Source organism: Mesitornis unicolor, unplaced genomic scaffold (assembly GCF_000695765.1).
Source record: "Mesitornis unicolor isolate BGI_N332 unplaced genomic scaffold, ASM69576v1 scaffold23636, whole genome shotgun sequence".
Classification (NCBI taxonomy): Eukaryota; Metazoa; Chordata; class Aves; order Mesitornithiformes; family Mesitornithidae; genus Mesitornis; species Mesitornis unicolor.
In genome coordinates this window covers 15,232-22,382 of record NW_010189220.1, presented here as the reverse complement: position 1 = coordinate 22,382, position 7,151 = coordinate 15,232, and positions in this window count along the sequence as shown.

Sequence of the window (7,151 nt, the reverse complement as noted above, 5' to 3'; positions counted from 1 at the left end):
GACACTGATGCAGTGCTCATAGGAAGACGTTCATAAACAAAGTCATCTTTTGCTGCTAGAGCTCTTTTATTTTTTCCTTTGTTTTTCTTTTAACTTCCTCATCTAGAAAACCCCATCGGCTCACAGAATGAGAACAAAGCTCTGCTGACTTCTGCAACAATCCAGTCTGACTGTTCTGCTTTAGGAGATAGAGAAGAAAAAAAAAAGAACAACAAAGGGGAAGATCTCCCCCAGCTAGGTTGCAATATCTGCAGTCTTTGGCATATTACAGCTTGACAGATCAGCTGCAACATCAGCTATAATTCATTACTGGGATGAAACTATGAGAGTTGGCAATACTGCTGAAGTGCTCTGACCTTAGGTTAAAAGGTGATAATTGTCCACTTTTAGTCAAAAATGGTGAAGAAAGAGAGAGGCATGTGCTAGCCTGCAAAAGCAATGGGGGAAAAAGAAGTTCATAATAATATATTGCCATGAGAACCAGCCAGCATCCCCTCTCATAAAATAACCAAAGTCCTCTGGTATTACCATTCACTTCTTATGCTCACTATGGTATTTCAGAAAGAAGATCTCCTATGTTCACAGTATTTTAGCTCACTGAGTAAGGGAGCAGGCTCACGTTTCCAGTCCAAACCTTGCCTTTTACCTCTCACTATGGAATAAAGGACTTCATTCTGACCAGGAGGGCTGGGAAACATCCAGATACAAATAGCTTCAGAGTAGCAGCAACAGAGAAGCAACACAAAAGAGATTCAAGGTGTTTAGTATGAAAAACTTTGCTTAGCTATGGCAAAAGAAGAAGTGTAGAAAGCAGAATCCATTAGTGACGTTTGCATCAGAAGTGACAGTCTTCCACTACTGAGTTGAGGAAAAGTTGTTTTCCTTTCTTCCACTTTAATACATGTCTTCCAAATCGTTTCTTAAATATGCACAAAAATCTGGTTCTTAGAAAGAAGGTGTATCCTTAGGATACAAACTGTTATGATCTATCCTCCAGAAAGTAATTTTTCAGCAGAAAAGGAACTGCTACATGATCAGCTTAATTAGCCACCCAAGCAACTCATTATTCAATCAGAAGCATTAGCTGCAGAAGACCAAATAAAATGGATCAAGTGCAACATGATAGATGAGATCCTGAGAGTACAGAATAAAAATATGTTGTCAGGAAACTCCCTCAGTTTCAGTGACAGATGCTCAAGAATACAAGAAAAAACATGACATTTATGAAAGAAGGGTAGGGACCTGCATGGGAAGCATAGACTGCAAGCTATGTGGGTGCTATGATAGCTGGCATAAGAAAGCAGTGTCTTTTATTGTCACATCTATTGAAGCTTTTCTAGCAGAAATACCTGCTACAGATTACAATTGGTTCCTCCCTCAGAATGACAGGATTAAAAAGGGAGGAAAAATCTCTCCCTAATCATTTGCAATGACCAAGTTGTGTCGTGTTTGTTATCAACTGCTCTATGCAAGGGCAAACCAGAAAGGAAAACTGGGCTTTACTGATATTAGCAGCTGCTTCTCAATTGATTAAATAGCATTCAGGTCTGACCTTCAAATCTCCAATATACTCAGGCTTCTTTTTAAAGCCTAACACTTTCCTTTTAATCATGAAGTACAAGTTGTTGGCAGAACCTACATCCATACTTCACTGAGGGAATTTATAAAAAATACCACATCCTGAACAAACTGTAATATAGTTCTTGAAGATTAGGCTGATTTCATCAAACCCGCAACTTTGGCAACTCCTGCTTGGTTTCATCTATAAAAATCTCAATCCAAATAATTTTTTCCTATCTGGTAGTATACAGATTTTTTTATCCTGTCTTGCAGGAATTAAAATAGCCTTATAACTGCGGGCAAGCTCTCTGTAACAATGCTACTGGTACTATACAAATTCTCAAGTTCTTCTGAATATATTACAAAAATCCATACTATTGACTATCACATTGTAACTCTGTGGAAAAGAGAGTGATTTGTTCATCTAAGAGTAGTCTTAAGTCCATTAGCAAAAGGTAGTTTTCTCCATAATAAAGATATCTCACATCTGTAACAGCATTTAACAGATACTGAGTTACTGCGCTTGTACAAAGACAGCAGCATGATATGAGCTTGCATATGCTACCATTCTAAGAAAATTCATAAAATTAAATGTGTTTGTAGGTGGCCTTGGCCATGAGTAAAGGCTATTTGGAAATCAGTAACTCCAGGTCACCTCTACCTTCTCTGCTTGCGCAGTCGATTGGGTAATGAAGCCTATACAGACAACTAAGGCAAACAGACCTTGCCAGGTTGACATGTTCTGACTTTTTATGGGTTCAGCTAAAATGCCACTGCAAAAGAGAAAGAGAGAGAAAACAAGTATTTTTCTCTTCCATACATTTTCTCTACACCAAAGCTACAGATGATATCCATCAATGGAGCAGCTTGGAGATCCATGGGACTGATACTGCAGCATCAGCCAAGGCACTAGGAGCGAGAATTGGAGAAACTAGTAATGTAGTCATTAAACTGATTTTTTTAATTGCTTCTAAGTTTTACTGCAGTAGGGCCTGAAGACTGCAACTAGAACTAGGCAGCCACTATTTTTAGGAACTGCAAACACACTGAGAGACATGGCACCAGCCACAAAAAGCTTAGGATCCAAGTATTATCCTAAACTTAACTATTCTCACATGTGCCTACAGTCAGGCTAATGGTCTTCAGGGGGCTGCTTAGGAAGACAGGCATTAAGCATTGCAGGCTCAAGCCTCTGATGCAGAGCTTAAAGAGGTTTTCTGTACATGTATGAGATAATGTTTAGCTGATCAGATAACAAGTAAAAACTGCTGTACAGAAGAGGTCAGTGCAGGTTAGAGTAGAAATGTGAAGAATCAAAGTTCTTCCAAAATCCTTGCAAGGTTCTAGTTTTCTCACATTTATTTGCCGACATCATGACCTACTCATGTCTTTATCATATATGCAACCTAAGCTTTACTTCTTAATTTGTGCCACGAGATACTACAAAAAAACCCACAAAACCCAGACAGAACTGTATTCCAAAGGCTGAGCTCTGCAACAACAGGAATACAAAATGCACTAGCTAAGTAAACCTCATATATTATTAAGAGTCCCTTGGGGGGGGCCGGGGTGTCAAAGAATTGTCAGATTTAAATGCGAAATACCAGAGAACTCTGCGCAGCCTGGAATATACAACAACTAACCAAACTTCATCTGCTAATAAACCAAACAAAGAAAAATAATAATCTTGCCATAGTGACATATGGCTCTAAGGAAGGAGAGCTGTCCTCATGGCTGCCTAAGGATTCCAGCCCTATGGAGAAATTGTCTGCCAGTACCATAAGCTTACCAGAATGGATAGAGGGAAGAAGCCAAAATTATGATTGTATAATTTGTTTTGTTTGGAGCATATGTATTAAAACCAATTAAATAAAAGTAAGGCAAGTGCAATATTTACAAGTGACATGGTGAGAAGATAGAACATTCCAAACTTGCTTAATGCACCCGGCTAAGTGTTAGTTTAGTGTATTTTGGGGTCTTTATGCTGAAGAAACTGGATGAAGAAAGGTATTGAGGGAAAGGGGAAGACTTCAGGTCTGTCTTTTGTAACAGACTCTTGCACGCCACTACAATTGTCTGCAAGAACTGACGTACTGCAGGCACTTTTCTACTGAACAGGAATGACCAGCAGCGACAACAGCAAGTGGATAGTCAGGAATGAAGGAAAGCAGGTGCCAGAAGCTCAGCAGCCTGAAGCACCAGCTTTGATCCAGCTCACAGCCTCTCCCAAAACAGTGACTGTTTCAGCTGGGATGTGCTACAGACCCCCACTAAACAAGCATTCTCTCCTGACTGCATTTGCTGAGTGTGGTTGTTCTGCCTCCTAGGCCCAAATTGCCTCCAGGTTTGCCAAACTGACCCATCCATCTGTCCTGTCTCCTCTGCTTATTTAGCTCCCTTCCTTTCAGTAATTGCTTTAGAGAGGCGGAAATATGGATCACAGAGACCCTGACAGAAACCTGGAATCTGAACTGCACTACATATTCAGAAAAAATCCTCTGAAATTAAACCCTTTTGTCAGCAAGTAAAAATGACTCTGCTAACATCAACACCTTAAATCATCACATTGCAAAGAATTTTTCATTTCCAGTTTTCCCTTGTCCATGTAACAGTTACGGTTAAAGAACAATGGGCAAGATAGAAACATTCAGGGAATCTCTCTTAGGCATAGTCCTAATAATAGGGCTTAGTCCTCCATTAAGGCCTGTGACTGATGCCAAACCTATCTGTTACAGTCTAGATGAAATCTAGAATGTTTCCAGGAAAAAACAGTGTTCAGGAAGTAGCACTGCATTAATAAAAATATGCAGCAATATATTCTATAGTTAAAAGAGTTGAAAGCATACACATGAAATATTCAAAAGAAGAGAAACAATATTTAAAAAGTGATAAATAAAAAAATGGAAACAACTATTCACCTGTAGCAAGGTACTCAATCATGGACAAAAAGCGGTAGCACCATTCTGCATTCAGAGCTGAAGTAGTCTCCACTGAAATCTTCTCAATTTCTTTTAACAAGAACCAGCTTGCTAAGAATTCAAATGCAACTAGAAATAAATACCATATCTAAGATTTTCTCTATTAACTGCAAACTTTTCAAAAAACTACATTTTCACATTCAGGGAGAAATTTCTATTTGTAAAATCTAATTTAAAATAGATTAGCTAAATTGGCATGAAAGACTGTATGGACATTTAAACATCTGATTAATGATGATTTAATTTAACTTGATTAGGAACAGTTGCAAGATAAACAGAAATGAATTCTGTTCACTGAAACGGAACATTTGTCCGGGGTTTGCACAATGTAGGCACTAAAGTTTTAAGGCTTCCATTGGTCCAAAACACAGCTATTACCATGAAAAAGTTAATTAAAAATTAATTTAGAAATCAGAAAATCTATTTTGTCCTCAAAGTGCAATTATTTGATAACTTTTAGGGTAGAGCTAGCAATTAATTCTATTTTTTTTTTGCTGGAATAGACAATTGGAATTTTTATATCAGCACCTAGTAAGACTCCAGGAATTCCACGAAACAAATACCAGCTTCACAGCCCTGCAAAAGTTATCCCTTCTTTTCAAACTTCAGCTAAAAACATCACATAAAAAAAACAACCCCTGAGTATTTCCATTTGGGAGTACTTGCTCATTAGTATTTAAATAGTCTAAGGTGTCACTAAATTAATTTGGATTGAGGTAGCTTTATAAACGTGAAATAGGAGCTCTTCCAGAATAATTCCCTAAAGGAATTTTAATTTCACAGTTAAGAAAGTCTCAGTTTACCTTAATGTAGTTTGGAACAACACATCTACCTTCTCATAACCCAGAAAAAGAGCCCAAATACACAGCTTATAAATCACATATTTAACGCAAGTGCAGATAGCTCCCAGCAAACAGAAAAGAATTAGAAACCCTCACCACTTCTCAGTTTTAAATGAAAAACTTAGTGTCTTTCCTTTAACATTCAGATGTGTTACCACAGAGCTCTTCAACTATGGACAGAACAATACCATTACTAAAGGAGGAGAGTTACAAGTAATGCATGTAAGAAGGTGACTTCTGGTCTGTAACCTGACTTGTGTTAATCATCTCTTTGAAGTTAAGCAGACTTTTTTTGGAATGTCTGTAATGAAAATATTGAAGACATACAGTGAAGTACATAATGTTTCCAGCCTTTAAATATGAAACTTAAAGCAGAATTTATTAATTGTAAGTATGACTGGACAAAGGCTAACTAAACTGCTTTCCAAAAACTAAGCCATCTTATTTTACCTTATTGTCTTATTAGCAAAACTCAAATAAATTTGGTTTAATTAAAACAAATCTTAAAGAAAGCCAGCATAACATTGAGAATTAAACAAAAAAACCCTAGAAGATAGAGATTTTCAAGGCTCGTTCATTCCAGTAGTTCAGCTATTGAAAAATGTGTTTTAATTTTACTTGGAAAATACCTGAACTGAATTCTCATCTCTGTTTTCTTCCTAATAAGCTACTTGTTTTGAGCTCTTTCAAGATACTTAATTCAGCATTTCAAATGTTTTTTTTTTGTCCCATCTCTATAGCTTTTAAGAAGGAGGACCAGCACCATAAGCAGTATCAAACTCTCCAATAACAAACAAAATATCACCCAGTCACAAAGTCAACTGTGAACCTCAAAGGAGTGTAAATAGTTCTGCTGAATTGTTTTCCTGCTGTCACCCAACTCATTTCCAGGGCCAGGGCTTGGAAAGTGGCTACGAGCATCTTTCACAGCTGGTTCCAGATTCGTAACTTGACATTTGGCTGCACTAAGGACACAATTGATCTGATTGCTACAGTTCACTGTATGTTCATCACACTTGCTGCCTACTGTTGTTTATTGTTGCACAGATCTTTGGGTTTTCAAAGTTTATTTTCAAATAATTGATAAACAGCTAAATAGTACCAGTCCTACATTTAATCTCTTCAGGAACCCATTCCTATGCTGAGGCCTGTCGGGTTTTATCAGCATGAGCAAGCGGAAGGTGCATCTCTCCTATTCTCCCTGCACGGAATAATACAATTTAAAGATCATGGGAGCTTTAGCAAGCAACTATGCAGTTGGCTGGTAACAGCACCTCTGAGAGCTTGCTTGCTCTTCCTTAGTTCATTAAATATTGGACAGATTTTCAGAGAGCGAGAACAGCATGAGATTACTGTTAATATATGCTAATTGCATGTGCAAGTCCAGTAGTCAGATTAAAACAGAATGTTTACAAACATCTCAATGAGCTGCTGGAAAAAAGGAAAACCCACAAACCAACAGTCCAGAGAGACTTTCTTAAAAGAAAACATTCTGGTTTGGGTTATTGGGCTCTTGTGTGACAAAGGATTTCTGGGATAAACAAGCAGAGGTGAAGCCTGAGACTTTCATAAGCTGCCTACAAGAGCAAGTGACAGGATTATTACCTGGATTTCATGGAAGCTAAGAGGAATTCCCAAGAAGCTCAGCAGCCTTGGGTGAGGAAAAGATCATCATCCTCTACCAAGTTCCTTCTCCATTGTTTCAGTCTCCTTTCTCCCGTGCAGCCAGTCTTAACTGTGTATCCAGAGGTCTGTACTTAAAGGACTGTTT